We start from the raw sequence: 16,611 nt of genomic DNA, 5'->3' as shown, positions 1-16,611 counted from the left end.
AGTCCCAGGTCACCCAGGGTACCCCAGACCCCAAGGCATCACAGATGCAGAGCCCTGGGGCACCAGAAGACACCACCCCCCGCCCCCCCAGTTTCCCCAGCACTAGCTGCCCCCACTTCCCAGCTCTCCCGAGCACCAGCGAAGCCCAGGTTTATCCTTTCTCTCCTGATTCCTCACCTTTCTCCCAGTTTCTCAGTTTGTAACTCCCCCATTTCTAAGCCCCAGTTGCTCCCAGTTTCCCAAGCCCCAGTCCCCTGCACCGGCTTTTTCCCATTCTCCCCCTTCCCAATACCAGCCATTCCCAGACCCACCAGTGCTCAGCCGTTCTTCCAGTTCCAAGCATGGGTGATTCCCAGTCCTCCCAGCTGCTGGCCGGGTTGGAGCGGGTTGCAGGGTGCCCTGCCTCCCTCGCAGTGCTGCCACGACCTGGCAGCTTGTGACAGCCACACACCCTGGCACCCCCCCAGTGCTACCGCGGGGGTGTTGTCCTGGCCTTGGACTTCATCCCCCCCGCCCCTCCCCCCCCCCCGGTGCTACAAAGCCAATCCCTCTTGTACAGGAGAGGGAGAACTGGGAACTGCGAGGAGAATGGAGACACAGCCCTTTTGCACCCCAGAAGTGAGGGGCTGAGCCAGTACCTCGGGGGTGGGGGGGGGGGGGGTGGGGGGGGTGGGGGGGGGTGGGGGGTCCATCTTCCTCTGTTGTGACCTCCTGCTTGCAAAATTGGGCTCTGCAGTGGGGAAAGCTGGAAAAGGCGACGCACCCCACGGCTGGGGATGCTGGTGGGAGCCTGGGCAGCGGTGCCCACCCCAAAACACGACCCACCCCTGCGGACGGAGGGGTCTGGGGTCGGTGAGATCACGGCCAACGGCACGGTGGAAGCGCCGCTTCCCGATCCGCAGCCAGCTCAGCGCCTCCTGTCCCTGCCGCGATAAGAGCTCCGTTCTCTTCCCAGCAAACCCCAGTCCAGCGAAGGCCCAGCAGACTGGGAATGACTCACGCAGCAACCAGAGCAACACAGGCAAACACACGCGCGCACAGACACAGACACGGACACACGTGCGTGTGCATGCGCCTTTATGAATGATTAATCCCAGCACTGATGAGTCACCGCCGCCAGCCAACAGTAGCGGGGTGGGGAGAGGGACCGCAGCAAAAAAAAAAAAACCAAAAAAAAAAACCCCCAAGGTCCAACTTTCAAAAAAGCATCAGCCCGATGCTGGGAACCGCCCCAGCAGCGTGGCAGAGGGGCAGCAGCCCCCCCGGGTACCGCAGCGGGGGGTGGGGTGGTGGGGTGTGCTTGGGGTTCTGGGTTCCCCCAGCCTCGTTGCACCCGCTCCTGCTCGCTGAGGGTCCCTCTCTGCACCCTGAAGCACCCTTGGGTGCTGGGAGGGGGCACACACTTCGTCACCAGCCACCCAGTGCTGGTCCTCCTGCCCACCCCGGGGGTCTCTACTCTTTTTTCCCCCATTTGTTCAGTCCTTCTCCTTCAGATTTGCAGCTGAATTCCCCTTCTCCTGCCTCCTCGCCTGTCCCGGGCTGCCTCCCCTCCTCCATGCACTGATCCTTCCCTGGGGGGGGGGGGGGACACACTGCAGCCCTGCCCCCCCCTCCCCCGCCACATCCCCAAGGGACGTGAGAGCACGCAGGACGCTGGGGCCTGGCGATGCAGGCAGGGGACCGGGAGAGCGATGGAGAGCGATGGTGACGGTGGCCCTGGCAGTGTGGCAAGTTGGGGGGGGACGACACCGTGGCCCCCCGGGACGCCCATGGCACGCAGCCCCGCTGAAGGCGGGGTCTGGCCGAGGCTCTGGCGTGGCGCTGCCAAGCCGCGGGGCACTGTGGGACGCCAACAGCCTCCTTCCACGCCGCAGCCTTGTTTTCTTTTAAAATCTAACAACCCCATGGCGGGAAGGAAAAAGCTTTGTGCCCTTCCTTCGCCTCCCGCTGCACCCCCCACCCCTCCCTGAGCAGGTGGCGTTCGCCGGAGCATCCCCTGCCGCAAGGATGCCGGGGTTCAAACCTCCCTTGGCTCCATGTGGGAAACCATCGCCTGGGCAAATGCAGGGAGGGAGCAGCTCGGGCGACAGCTAAAAATCACTGCCAAGGGTCATCGGCGCAGCTGGCAGCCCCCCCGGCACAGCCCGGCTCCTCATATTCCCTGCAGGACCCCGGCGCTCGGTCCCACGCTTCGCTGCCCGGGGAGGGGGGGCTGAGGGTGGGGGCTTCCCCTGGGCTGGGGGCAGCAGTACAAGCTGGGGGGGCCTGGGGGGAGTCTGCTGTTGGGATTCTGGGGGGATTCAGTGGCGTTGGCAGCCTGGCGTAAACCCCCCCCGGGGAGGGTCACATTCTGGCTCCCTTGCACTAGGTGCTCCATGCACGGCCCCTCTTGGGTGGAACGGTGATGCCCCCCGCCCCCCCACCCCCGTGCAAACCCCCTTTTTCCTGGCTGCTCCACGAGGCTTCAGCCCACACACGTGAATTCCTGTGGTTTCCACGAGTGTGCCGGGAGCTGGAGCAGCGGGAGCTGGAGCAGCGTGCACGGCGCTGCGGTCGAGCAAGGGGGACGAGCAAGGGGCGATGGGTGGATGGGGAGGGGGCTGCGTGGCTGGAGGAGACACTCGGCACGGGCTGTATTTTCTCAGCTGACCCAGAAAGCAGAAAGCAGCCGCGTCCCTGGCATTGCAAAACCCTTGCAGCCTCCAAAGCTCTTTGGCCTGCAAAAAAGCCTGGGAGCATCGGGTGCCTGCGAATGCAAACGGCACACGGGCAGCAACGAAGCACAGCTGCTGGGGGGGGCAAGAGGAGCAGCAGCTCTGGGGACCCCCACCCCATGCAGCTGCCCCAGCACGGGCAGTGCCCCGGGTGGGAGCCCTTTCCAGCTGCTTTTCAGCATTTTTTGGCTCTTTCCAAGGACCCCGGGCTCCGCTCCCCAGGCTGTGCACAGCTTTTGTCACTGGTTTTTGCAGGCACGGAGCAACGCAGGACTGAGCTACCCTGATCCCCCCCCGGCACCCTCCAAGCATGCTCCCCAGCCAATGGCTCCCCTCGCTCCCGGCCCCAGCGCGGGGCCCTTTCTCCAGTTTCTCCAGTTATTTCCTTTCCAAAGCAGACACACCCCAGCTCCAAGTGGGGATTTTCCCTTTCCAACGTCTCGTCTGGCCAACAAGCCATAGCACCGTTAACCCTGCATCCCCAACCACCCTATTACCAGGAGGAGAAGATCCCAGCCTCCAAGATTTTCCCCATCTGATCCCAAACAGCTGAAAAAGCACCGGGCTGGGCATACGCAGCAGCACACCCCCCCCCCCCCCCCCTTATAGCCCTAGCAGTAAGTGACATGCCCAAGGATGAAGGGAGATGTGGTGGCAGAGACAAGGATGGGACTTGGATCTCCCCATCCAGCATCTCAACCCATCCCATCACACAAGGCTCTGACTGCGATGGGCTTCCAGTTCCTCCCCCCCCAACAATCTGTGCACATAAAGGGGTTGGTTTGTGTGTACAGAGGAGTTTTAATTAGCTAATAATCCTTAATAGGGTTTAATTGCCTTGTTATAAAAGGTAATTACAGCAATACATCAATTAGAGCTGTAAAATTAATAGATTTACCAGTTGTATTTATTGAGGGAGCTGAAACTTGCAGCGAGCGGCGGGCAGGGCAGCGCCGATGGGTGTGCTCTGTTATGCCAAGAGCAGAAATGAGAGCAGCCACGGAGCCACTCCGGCCCGAATCCACCTGAGATGGCCAGGGGACCACGAGCACCTGCAAACCGCCCCGTGACCAGCAGCCAGAGTGTTAAAAGCCGAGTGGATGGCCTTGCAGCCACGCCAGACATGAGGATGGGGCTGCACGGATGCGGGCTCAGGCTCACAGGGTCCCTGCCATGTCCCTCTGGGATGCTGGAACAAGTCACCTCTGCTCTGCTCCAGCTCCTGAGGTGGGGACCGCTCTGGCTTGGGCTGGGGAAGCTGTCAGCCCCACGGCAACCACAGAGGGGATGCCTGTATCCCCCTCCCCCCCAAGTCCCATGCTTCACTCTTTGGAGCAAAAGCATCCCTCAAATCCAGCCTCTGAATCTCCCTTTAGCGAGCCAGCAGGCACCCAAGGGTGCAGGAACCCATGGGTGCAGCAACCCATGGGTGCAGCAGCAGGGACAGGAGCAGACCCGAAGTGCTGGGGCAGAGGGCAGTGTGCTCGGGGGGTGCAGCACACTCTGTGCTCCCCCCAGACTCTCACAAAAGCCGGGACCGCTGGTGCTGCAGCTGGGCTGCCAATTGGCAGGATGCGGCCGCTCCAGGCAGCCCAATGGAAAACGCATCTCACGGCTTCCCCACGAGGGGAGGGTTTTAAAGGAAAAGCTGTTTTGCTGTCGCTTTGCTTTGTGGCCCCCTTATCCAACCCACGCATTAAGTACGGTGGGGATGAGGGCTGGATGGGATGCTGAGCCCTCCCAGGGATGAGGCATGGATGGGATGCTGAGCCCTCCCGCGGATGGATGGGATGCTGAGCCCTCCCAGGGATGAGGGGTCAATGGGATGCTGAGCCCTCCTGCGGATGGATGGGATGCTGAGCCCTCCCAGGGATGAGGCATGGATGGGATGCTGAGCCCTCCCAGGGATGAGGCATGGATGGGATGCTGAGCCCTCCCACCCCTTTCCCAACCGTGCTGAGGGTTGTTCCTACAGAGCAGGAGCAGCCTATTTTCCATAAAGTCGGTAACCCGTGCATACATCCACCCAAAATATCCCATTTCACTGAAAGGAGCAAGTTTCCAAGCACAAAATCCTGAGCAAGGCAGTTTTCTGCTCCCCACAACCCCCCCGGCGCTGCTGGGTTGGGGTCACACTCACATTTTAATCACCACTTTTTTTTCCCCCCCAAGCAGCAAAGCGCACAGGAAAAATGAACACAATGGGCTGGCACCAACCCAGGCTGGTGTGGGGCAGGCGACGGAGGCTCACAGCCACGCACCAGCCTGGGATTTATCCCTTTATCCCGTTAAATGCCACCTTGGGAATGGCACCCGTACCTGGCAGGAGCCTGGCTCACCCCCATCGATCTGCGGCGGGGGGCTCGAAGGAGTTAAAAATCCCTTTGCGCTTTTGCCCAGCCACCTGGGGCAAATTAGGGGAACCTTAATCACTGCTGGAAATTAATCTCCGCTTCCCACACAGGCAGCAGCAGAGTCATCTCTGCACGGCGGGGTGCTGGGGTGCTGGCCGTAGACGTGGTGCCTCGACTTTTGGGGGACCAGAGGTTTTGCAACTAAAAAAGCGGAGCTGCCGGCGGCGACTCCTGGCCGCTCACACCCTTTGTGCTATAAAAAGGTCTAAAGCAGCTACGTCCCTTGCCATACTCCCTGGTTGCAACCAGGCTGCGCGTCAATGCACGAGGCTGGGGGCTCCCCCTTGACCCCCCTCCCTGGTCACAATTCGCTGGGCTAGGGCTAGTCCCACGGCGTTGCCTCTTGCCCAGCCTGCGGCATGGCCAAGGATGCGCGGGCAGGGATGCGGTTTGCGGAGCCGTAGGGATTTTCCTCCCGCGCGGTCTGTGCCAGCTCGCCCTGGCACGCGGAACGCCGGAGCCTCCCAGCCCTGGCACGTCCAGCAGCCAGCACCGCGGGCAGGATGCGGATCGGATCTGCCTGCCCTCATCCCAAGCCAGAGAAATCCCGGCTGTATCGACGGGGCGGCAGCTCACCAGCTTCCTGGCAAGGTAGTGGAGGTGCCAAAGGGGATGTTTGTGCAGGATGGAGCTGGAGAAGCTCCAGGACGTTGCGGTGCTCAGCCTTCCCCCATTGCCACACTGAAGGCCCGCAGGAAAGGTGGATAAAAGCCATTCTGCCTCCCGGGCTCACCACGGCCCTGCTGAGCTTCCCCAGCATCCTCCTGGATCCCAGCCCAGCCCCAAGCCTGGCCTCAGGGCAAATGTCCCCAGGCTGGAGGCGCTTCCAGCACCTTCCCTTCACCCCCAGGGGAGCCCCGAGGCGAACGGTTGCGGGTGCAAGAAACAGCAGCCGGGGGCTTTTCTATGGAAAACCAGCCACGCGCCCAAAGGTCTTGTCCCTGGGGCTTTTGGGATCCCACAAGCACCTCGAGGGATGGATTAATCCTGCCTCTGAGGCGACCTCACCTACTTGTACATTTTACTCAGGTGCGCAGCGTCCAGCCCAGCACCTTTGCTCCTGCTCCGTGGGCAGCGGCGGGGATGAAACCCCCCTTTCACCGGGGCCATTTGCGGCCAGGCTGCCCCGTGCCAGAGACAGCCTTGGGGCATCGCGCCCTCGGGGACAGGGACAAGGTACGTGTCCCTCCTGGCACGTTCCTCCCGGCATGCTCAGTGCAGATGGGATGGAGCGGCCGCACCCCCCATATCCAAAGAGCATCCCCACCACCAGCCCTGGTGCAGCCCCCTCCCCTCGGGTGGGTGCCTCTCGCAGCATCTTCTGTCACCTCTTGGCAGCTCCCTGGAGAAGGGGAGATGCCTCCAGGTGCTGGCAGCTGTGCCCACCCAGGAGCAAAGTGGATGAGCCATCCCACACTCCAGCTACCAGCAGCTCCACGTCTTCTGATGCCAGAAGATGGTTTACAAACTCACAAGTCCTCCAAAACCATCATCTCATCCCTTTCTTGAGCCTGTTTGTCCTTCTGGCCATGCTGGATCCTACAGCAACGAACTCCTCTGTTTTACTACATGCTGTCCCAGACATTTTCTCATACAAAATACGGTGGGTGTTTTGCTTCCCTGATTCACAGCGATACGGAAATCTCAATTCTTCCCTCCTTCCCTCCTAAATCCACAACCCTTGCCACGGCAGAGGCAACTTAAAGTGTGACTGAGCAACGCTGCAAAGCTCAGGGAGCAGGATCCGAAGGGAAAACCAGCATTTACGATGATTTATCTCCGGATCCCGAGGCCTGACTCACGCCCCCCCTGCGCTTGGCACGTCGAGCATCCCCGGGGCTCCTCCTGCAACAGGGACACCGCACCGGAGGGGACACCGTGCCCAGGGCCTGGGTGGTGGGAGCAGCTCTGCTGGCAGCCGAGCATCCTCCCTGCTCCGCATCCCTCCGTGTTTCCTGGAGATGGACCATCTGCGCCAGCCAAACACCCCGAGCCCAGACGGGTGCGTCCGCAGCCGCCTTTCATTCATTTCCCTTTGCAGAGCTTGCTGCAACAGGGGTGTTTTCCTGCTATTTCCTACCACCTCCCCCTCCCAGCCCCACTCAGCTTTTTTGCTGGGGCAGGAGAGAAGAGGGATGTGGGCTGACTGGCTTTACCACACATCAGTGCTGCAAAAAGCAAAATATTTTTTTTTTAAAAAAACAACAACAACCAAGAAACCCAGCAAAACCACCTGCACTCAAAACTGCAAAACGGAAGCGCCAGGGGTAGCCCCACAGATTAAAGGAGAAAAAGAAACAGGTCGAGTTGAAGAAACGAGAGCAGGATGTTGCACGAAACTGTGGTCAAAAGCACGGAGCGCCGGAGCAAGGGGGTGTAGGATTTACTACCTGCTTGCTCCAGCCCGGACCCTCTGGAGTTTGAGCAACCCCAGAGCTGCTCTGGGTGACAAAAAAAGTCTTCTCCCAAAGCAGGGTGAACAAATCCACCCCATGGGGGGAAACTCTGCGTATCGGCTCCGGGGGAGGGTGGGGAGCCCCCAAAATGCAGCGGGGAGTGCCCGGGGCACAAGGGGAACCACGGAATAAAGCCGGAGCAGCCGCACGCAGAGGTTCAGCAGAGCTGCTCCTCCGAGCTGCTCCTGCAGCATCTCCAGGTCTGTGGGCGGAGGAGCAGTGGGTGTTTTCTTAATGGGGTTTGGACGTAAAAGGCAGCGGAGGCTGGAAATGAATAGATGAACATCAAAGGAAAAATGTGATGTATAAGTGCCGGGGCAGAAGGGGCCGAGCAGCTGAACGGGCATTTCCATCCTCACTATTAATTAGGGGCTGCGGCGTGACGGAGCCCAGCAGCCCAGCTCAGCCACAGGCTGTTTGTTTGTCTGTTGCCAAGTGCCCTGCGGCTGCGGGTTGGGATTTGCAAGTCCTGTGGTTCAGCCGCTGTGTCGGACTGGTTTGGGACTGGGGAAGCCGGGGAGATCCCTGCCTTTGATCTGGGGGCAGAGCCGAAACCAGAGGGTTGGGTTGGACTGGGAAGGATGGAGCCTGTGGTACCTCTGGGCTGGCCGTGCCGGCACTGGTGGAGGCACCAGTTGCTGTGGGGAGCCATGAGGATGGAGGCTGTGGTACCAGTAAAGGGGTCTGGGCTGGCCGTGCCGGCACTGGTGGAGGCACCAGGTGCTGTGGGGAGCCATGAGGATGGGGGCTGTGGTACCAGTAAAGGGGTCTGGGCTGGCCGTGCCGGCACTGGTGGAGGCACCAGTTGCTGTGGGGAGCCATGAGGATGGGGGCTGTGGTACCAGGAAAGGGGTCTGGGCTGGCCGTGCCGGCACTGGTGGAGGCACCAGTTGCTGTGGGGAGCCATGAGGATGGGGGCCGTGGTCCTGATGGTAGATGCTGATGCACCGAGTGCTGGGCACCGCAGCTCACCCAGGGCGAGCGCAGGGTGCTGGTTACACACACAAGCCCCAAGAACCACCGCGCTAGAAGGGCTGGAGGACAGATCCTACTGGGAATGACTCACGGGCAGTCAGGGAACACCCTTGGCTCTGACAACAAAGACAAAGTGCCCTCCCAGTCCTGTGCTGGGGGCGAGTTTCTGCTTCCCCTTCTACTTTTGCACTTCTTGGTGCAAAGCCTGCCCCCAGCACGCTGGCCTCTCATACCTGCCGTGCCTGGTCTGCCCTGCTCAGTCCACCCCATAAAACAGCCCCCACCACCTTCCAGCGAGCGGGGGAGTCCTCAAAGCTCATCCATCCAAGAGGCACAGGTCCATGCCTCAGTTTCTCCATTTGCCAGACTGGGGTAAGCGTCTTCTTCCAGCCTTTTCCCATCTTAGTTCTTCACCTGGGAGTTTCTCTGGGTAGACCTGGTCTCTTTAAGCCTCTAGAATCACAGCGTCACAGAATGGTTTGGGGTTGGAAGGGACCTTTAAAGGCCACCTCGTCCGACCTCCCTGCAATGAGCAGGGACATCAGGTTGCTCAGAGCCCCGTTGAACCTGACCTCACATGTTTCCAGGGATGAGGCATCCACCACTTCTCTGGGCAACCCATGCCAGTGTTTCACCCCCCTCATCCATGACCTTCCCATGCTGAGGACCCACAAGCTGGACACAGGGCTGCAGGGGGGTCTCCCCAGAACGGAGTAGAAGGGGAGAATCCCCCTCCTCGACCTGCTGGGGGTGCAGCCCAGGAGACAGTTGGCTTTCCAGGCTGCTGGCACACATTGCCGATTCGTGTCCAGCTTTTCCTCCACCAACACCCCCAGGTCCTTCTCGGCAAGGCTGCTCTCAACCCCTTCATCCACCAGCCTGCACGCAGGCCAGGGATTGTCCCCAGCCCAGCGCAGGACCTTGCATTTGGCCTGGTTGAACCTCATGAGGTTCACCTGATCCCACTTGCTGAGCTTGTCCAGGTCTCTCTGGATGGCACCTTGTCCCTCAGGCACATCCACCGTGCTCGGTGCCATCTGCAAATTTGATGAGGGTTCACCTGATCCTACCTGTCTTCTACAGAAGGCATATTATCCTCTGCATCCCTGGCCACATCCAGTTCCAGCTGCACCTTGGCTTTCTTGAACCATCCCTACACACCCAGCAGCATCCCTATGCTCTTCCCAGGATCCCCGTCTGCTGCCTGCATGTTTCCTTCTTGCCCATCGGTTTGACCAGTAGGTCTCAGCTCAGTCATGCCGGTCTCTTGCCTTCCTTTCCTGATTTCTTACACCCTGGGGATCGAGAGCTCTTCGGCTCTATGGAAAACACCCTTCAAGTCCTGCCAGCTCCATCCTGCTCCCGTGTCCCTGAGGGCAGTGTCCCAGGGGGTCCCCCTGGCTGACCCTGAACAGCTGGAATTTTGCTTTCCTAAAATTCAGGGTCCCAACTTTACTTTTCGCCTGTCCCATATCCCTTGGGACCACCAATTCCACCAGTGCATGCAGCCCAGGCTGCCTCCAGTTTTGACACTGGTGACCAGTAACGGATCCTCTCTGGTAGGATGTATATACAGGGCCCCTTTGTGAGGCCAAGCCCCGCTCGTGTCCCAGGGTGCTGGAAACTGCCACGGTACCAGTAAAGCCACGGATTGTTAATGATTACGGAGCATCAGCCGCACCACAGGCCCTGCAGCTCTGCCAAACCGGCACCAGCACCCGGGGTCTGACCGGCCGCACGATCTCGCAGACACGTGGCCGCATCCATCCCGCTTCCCGATCCATCCCCCTCGGTGGCCAGCGTCCACCCAACATCCCCGTGGGGCTCAGCCCTGGCAAAGCCACGGCACAGAACTGTCTCGGTGGCACACGCCGCAGGTGCCGCTGGATCTGGCCCCAGGGAAGGCTGGATTTAGGGGTGGGGGGCTCTCCCAGCCAGCCAAGGTCCAAGGCTCAGCTCAGCAGCTGGTTCCCCAGGCGGGGAACAGGAGCGATCGGCAGCACCATCTCGTGTCTGGCGTGTGCAGTACAAAAGAGGCGAGTCCAACCTTGGGACAACATTGTCCACGGTGGCTCCTGTTCCCCATCTCCTGGGGACCCTGAGCTGGGTGGGCTCGGGGGGGCTGCCAGCAGCCTTCTGGACAGAGATGTCACTCGTCTCTGAAAAGTCCCCAACCTGGAGACCTAGGGTGGTGTGGAGATCATCTAGCTGCCACCCAGCGAGCTTTCAGGCTCCCAGCACCCTGGGGGTGCTCACCCACAGGGATGCCCCCCCCCCCTCCACCCCCTCATCCCGCTCTACACATCCCTGCTCCCCCTGCAAAGCACATGGCACCGACGGCACAGGCACAGATTCATTTTTACAGGCACAGCACCAGGGGCTGGGAAACTGCTTCTCGTTAGAACAGCAGAACCTGGCAGTCAATGGTGGGCACTCAATGGTGGGCAGCACCGCGCTCCATCACTCTCCCACCCTACGCCGACCCCTTTCTCCCTCCAGGCTGTTTGCCAACAGCAGGCTGAGGAGGGGGGAGAGGGGGAAAAAGGCTCCTGGACAGCAGATAGTCCCCGTGAGGCAGCCAGGAGATGGGACACGCTGCCAGGAATCAGAAACCAGCTGCAACCCCTGCACGGAGCAAGCTAACGTGGTGCCACCAAGGTGGGACCGGGATGGTGATGAACACAATCCCTGTGCAGGTAAAACGTCACAGCGCTGGACCACAAAGAGACCACTGGAGACCTGGGATGCGCCAGCTCCTGCATCCCTGGCTCCTGGGATGGACCTGTGGTCCTTCCTGCCTCCCACTGCCCTCCCAGCCCAGCTGCATGGTGCCAGCATCCTCCCCCGAGCACAAAACACTCCCCTGCTCCTGCCGGCAGATCGCTGGCGCCGGGATCTCATTGCTCCCGAGGCAGAGCGCCAAGCGATCCAGCCGGGAGCAGGCAGCGGGCTGACAGCCGGGCTGAGCTGCAGGTGTTGGGCTGACACCGCTCAGGGCGGTGGTGGCAGCGCCGAAGGTTCTCCAGTTTCCGGAAACAAGATCTCCAGGGAGGCTGCCTGGCCCGGGCACCAACTGGCAGACGTGGCAAACACCCTGCTGGTGACGGCTAATCAGCGTCGTGCCACCGTGCTGTGCCACCACCCTGCCTGTCGCTGGAGCATCGCCTGGGGAAAGACTTTTTGGTGCTGCCTGCAGCCAGCCAGGTCCCCAGCCCTGCCCCGAGCATCCGTCCCGCTGACACTGACCTTGAAACTCCTCCAGGCAAGGCGATGGGTCCGGCATGGCCCAGGGAGCCCAGCGCATCTCCTGACACGGGGATGGAGCACGGGGCCCCACATGTCCTACGGGGGCACCAGGGGGGCTCTTTGCCAAAGCACCACATTGTGCCATAGGCAAGAAACGCCTCCCTGCCATCAGCCACCAAGGCAGGGCGGCCGAGCTCCCCCGTCCAGCCGCTTCCAAGGCAGAGCCAGGGCGGGATGTGAAACAGCAGCAGGATAAAACATCAGCATCGCTGCTCCGGGTGCGACTCCCTCGCCCGACCCACCGCTGCCATGTCACCGGGATGGGATGACGCTGCCCCGAGCCCCCTCTGCAATGCCGAAGCCAGGGAGCAGGAGGCTTCGGCCACCATGGGATGCAGTAGTGGCCAAGGCTTGCCCCTTGCTCCTCTCGCTGGCCACCCAATAAAGATGTCGGAGCCCAAGGCAGTGAGACGTCACAGGGGGGGCAGTGGAAACCTCAGGCGTTGCCTCCTGCTCCCTTTCACCTTCTCCCTCCTGGCCACATCCAGGAGAAAACCTCAGCCCCGGCGCGTTCAGCACATCCCTGCGTCCCCATGGCCAGGACCCGGTGAGCTCCCAAGGGCAGGGGGATGCTCCCGCAGCCAAGGCGAGCCCAGCATTCGGGGGAGCATCCCAGCTGCCTGCAGCTCAGCCTTGGATTTATACCAGGTGGCCCTTTGCTGCTCGCCGAGGATCCGGCCCCTTGGCAGGCTCTGAAATGATCCCAAGCCCCCCCGCCCCCCCCTCCCCCCCCCCCCCGCTTTGTTATTAAATCAAATCCATCTGGCCTCGATGTTTGTTATTTGAGATCTCTCTCCGAGCTGGAGCTGGGATTAGCTGCTGGGCATGGGGGGGATTCTCCCTCCCTCTCTCCCACCCGCTCCCAGCCCCTCCTGCCTCTTCTCTCTTTTGTGTTTCTCCACTTCTCCAGGAGCAGGGGGAGGCACGGGCTCTTCAGGCAGCTTTTGTGCCGCACCGAGCTGCACGGGTGTCCCCGCGGGACCATTATGCCACCGTGCTCCCGGCAGGTCCCATTGAGACATAATTGCCTGCATCTGACTTACCCGCATGCGGAGCCCCCCAAAACCCCGGGGGTGCCACAGGCTGGCAACGGGGGGGTTCCACCATGCTTTGTCCCAGCCACCTGCCATTCCCATTTCTGGGCAGCCAGCACCGAAGCGCCGCCGGGAGCTGCTTTCCCCAGGGGACACGTGGGGCTGAGCAGGGTTATCCCCCAGCCCAGCCCCGGGGAACCCACCGCCCCAGGAGAGCGGAGGCAGGTGCTGGGGTAACTTGGAGCTACGCAGGACACGCTGTCGCTGAACAAGTGCTTTTGAGTGTTGCAGCATGTGCTTTCGAGCGTTGCTGCTCGCCTGGGCCGTCGCTGCTGGTTTCCCTGCAGGCTGCAGCGTTCAGGTTGCTGCTCAGGAGCATCGCGCCGGTGCCGCTGGCTGCAACCTCCACGAAGAGGAACCAATATCCACCGCTCCGACAACAGAGACGATGCAGGGGACTGGGACCCGCTGGGGTGAGTGGGCACATGTGCTGCCAGGGCCACCCCTGGGGCCACCAGACGCCCATCCGACCTCTACCCGGCTGGGATGAGGCGACAGCGTGTCTCGCTCCAGCCCCACAGGGACCCCTCGAGGTTGGGCAGATGGGAGCTGTGGTCCCCACAGGCTCCCCAGCACCGGGCCCTGTGCTCAACTGGTACCAGCAAAGGTACCAATTAGCGCACCAGCTCATTTCGGAGCTATCGCTGGGCACGGGCTTTTGCTGAGCCATGCTGGGGGGCTCGGGGGATGCCCCCGCCCCACCGCTCCAACTGAGGCCACTTGCATCTCCGCTGCAAGCTCCTTGGCAGAGAACACAGCTCACAGCCCCACACGCAGTTATCTCCACCGCCGCTGCTCTGCATGGTCCCCACCAAATGCCGCTGCTCACCCGCTCGCACCCCCAGCCCTTCGGCCCCCCCAGACACCATGGGATGAGGCGCATCCTTCCCGGGGTGGTCTGGCTTCACACCAGATGAACGATCGCAGCAAAGCGCTGAGCGAAGGCCAGTTGGGTACGGCGCGAGCAGGGGCTGGGAAAGCCCGAGACTAACTTTAAACATGGACTCGGTGTTCTAAGCTCATCTGCGAAGTCAGGAGGAAGCAGCAAGCCTGCGTTTCCTTTCCAACCTCCGCAAACATGATGCCTTGAATACATCTGATGAACGCTGGAGGAGCGGGTACCATTCCCCACGTTCCCCTTCCACCACAAGCTTACCCGTACCAGAGCCCGTCCAGCAGCTGGGAGCAGGGAGATGACATCGGAGCAGCTGCTGCAGGATGGCCCCTTGTCCCGGGAACCATCGCAGCACACGCAGAGGCTCGGAGCCTGCTCCACATGCCCGCAGCAGCTTCCCATCCCACCTCAGGACCAGCCCAGGGATTCGGCATCCCGCAGCCGGGTAATGCCAGATCTGCTGGATTTCAGCCTGGCTTCCAAGTCCTGGTCCTTCTGCAGCTGGCTGGAAAATACAAAAGGAGACAAAGCACCTTCTCAGGAAGCCCTGGGGTCTGAGGCACTCAGCAATGCAAGAGGTAACAGCAGGTGCCTTCATCCCTGGGATATAAGGGGACAAACATGATTGCACCAACTCTCCTCTCTTAGAGGTTCCTCAACACTCAGGCACCAAGTCTGCATCCAGCAGGAACTTCTTTATGGCACAAGGGACCTCCTGGTGATAGAGATGGTGCTGTCACCTCCTCCTGCTGGTACCAGACCACAACAGGGGTCTAAGCGCAGCTACGGGGTGTCCCAGGTCCTCCCCTCGGCCACCCTGCCCTGCGGTGGGCTGTCAGCCCCTTTTGGAAAAGCCCAGGAACGCGTCCACTTGACGTGCCTGAAAAGCAGCGCACATCTCCCCGTTGCTATGGAAACACTGCTTTTAAAGGAAATGAATAATAATAATTAACACGATCTATTAAATAATAGTAATAAAGGCATTAGTAATGACTCGTAATTGGTAAAGCACTCTTAATAATAGACGCTCCCTCTGTGACCGGCGCAGGAGCTGGGGCTGGGGGCAGCATCTCCCACCCAGAGGCGAGTCCCAGGTTAGGGCGAGTGCCCTCTGCCTTCGGCACCTTAAAGGCAGGAGCTTAGCGGGATTCAGTGAGGGATCAGACATTTATCTGGATAATGAGGATGTCTAGACTGATAAGAAGAAGGGTTAAATTGGCTCAGGGCCCGATTCTGCTTCCTGGCGCTGTTGGGGTGGCTGGGCACACGCCGGCCCCCTCGGGAGCAACTTGTGGGCAAAACCAAGATGGTTTGGGGCTGAGTGGCCGCAGCCAGGCTGGACACAGCCCTTGCTCTTCCCATTTTTAAACCTAGCAGGCACAGAGGTATCATCAGGATCCTTAACCCCTGGCAGGCAGGAGTGAGAGGAACTCTAAGAAACCTTTAACCTGCCCAAATTAGCTTTTCTGAGCTCTTATTTTCCTGTCTTGGTACTATGCCCCCACTGCCTCCACGCTCTGTGTGGAGCAAACCCACAGCCTGGGGCACAGCTGCCAGTGACACCATCCTGCAGCCCGTCCCAGCCCGAGGAAGGCAAATCCTGTGGCAGGGAGAGGGTTTTAGCTGGAACCGATGGATTGGAGCCACGCAGGACTGGGCTGGACGAAGCAAACCCCAGTTCCACGGTGACTGGGCTCTTGCTGACTCCAGTGACCCTTGAAGAGCGATGCCCGGGGAGGTGAAGGAAGCGATGAAAATGAGCATCACCCTCAGCCTCCTGCTGCTGCATCCGCTCCCAGCCCCGACACAACGCTGGAATCTCCAGGACTCACCGGTCCCTGTGGCTTGGCAGTTCCCCCAGCCCGGCCAGCCGGGTTATCCCGCTTTGCCCGACGCACGCCAGCCCTTAGCGTCCTGCTCCCGAAGCTGCAGCGGGCGCAGTGCAGCGGTGCGTGCCTGAGCAGCGAGGAATCGCTTGCAGGTGCAGCCGAGCTGCTGCTGGAGCTGGACATGGAGCAGGGATCCCACATGGATCCTCTGCTGGGTGGAGGGGATGCCGCAGCCTGGCCTTGAAGGGATGGGAGGCATCACTTGGCACAAAACTCCAGAGATCTGACACCTTCGGGGCCTCCGTCCCTCTGCCAGACTCAGTGGAGGCTCTTCAAGCTGTGAGGTGCATCCCAAAGGATATGGAATTGCAGAGAGCAAAGAAATGCAAAGACCTGACAGCGTCAACCTGCTCGTTTTGTGCCCAGAGTCTCTTTGCTGACTGCAGGCAGCTGACAAAGTCTGCTTCGCACAGCGGCAGCGAGGACCAGCTCGCTCGGAATTGCTCAGCGCTCCCGCCGGAGGCTGATCCAGGAGGCGAACGCCCTGGGAAAACCTGGCCCTGATTTAGGTACCGGCATGAGAGTTGAGCTGTTTGGGAAAGCAGGTCCCCACTGTCAGCGCCGAGCCTCTGGGGAGGCATCATCCATCCCCAGGCTCGCGCCAGCGACTTCGAGTCATCAAAAAAAAAAAAACAATAAAAAACCACTTGCAAAATGTGCTTTTGGGTTTTTTTCCCCCAACCCACCCAGCACCCGCGCTGCTGTGCCCCGCAGGATGTCACAGCAGCACCCGGAGCAACCAGGCGCATCGCAGTGATCGCAACACACCTGCGTGGCTTAGCCTCCATCCCACCCCGCCACGCCGCGCTGCAACTTCCACCCCGAGACTAAAATTAGTAGCGAGAGGAAGAGCTCCAGAGGACGACGG

Source organism: Falco naumanni, chromosome 20 (genome assembly GCF_017639655.2).
Source record: "Falco naumanni isolate bFalNau1 chromosome 20, bFalNau1.pat, whole genome shotgun sequence".
NCBI lineage: Eukaryota > Metazoa > Chordata > Aves > Falconiformes > Falconidae > Falco > Falco naumanni.
This window is presented reverse-complemented; position numbering follows the sequence as displayed.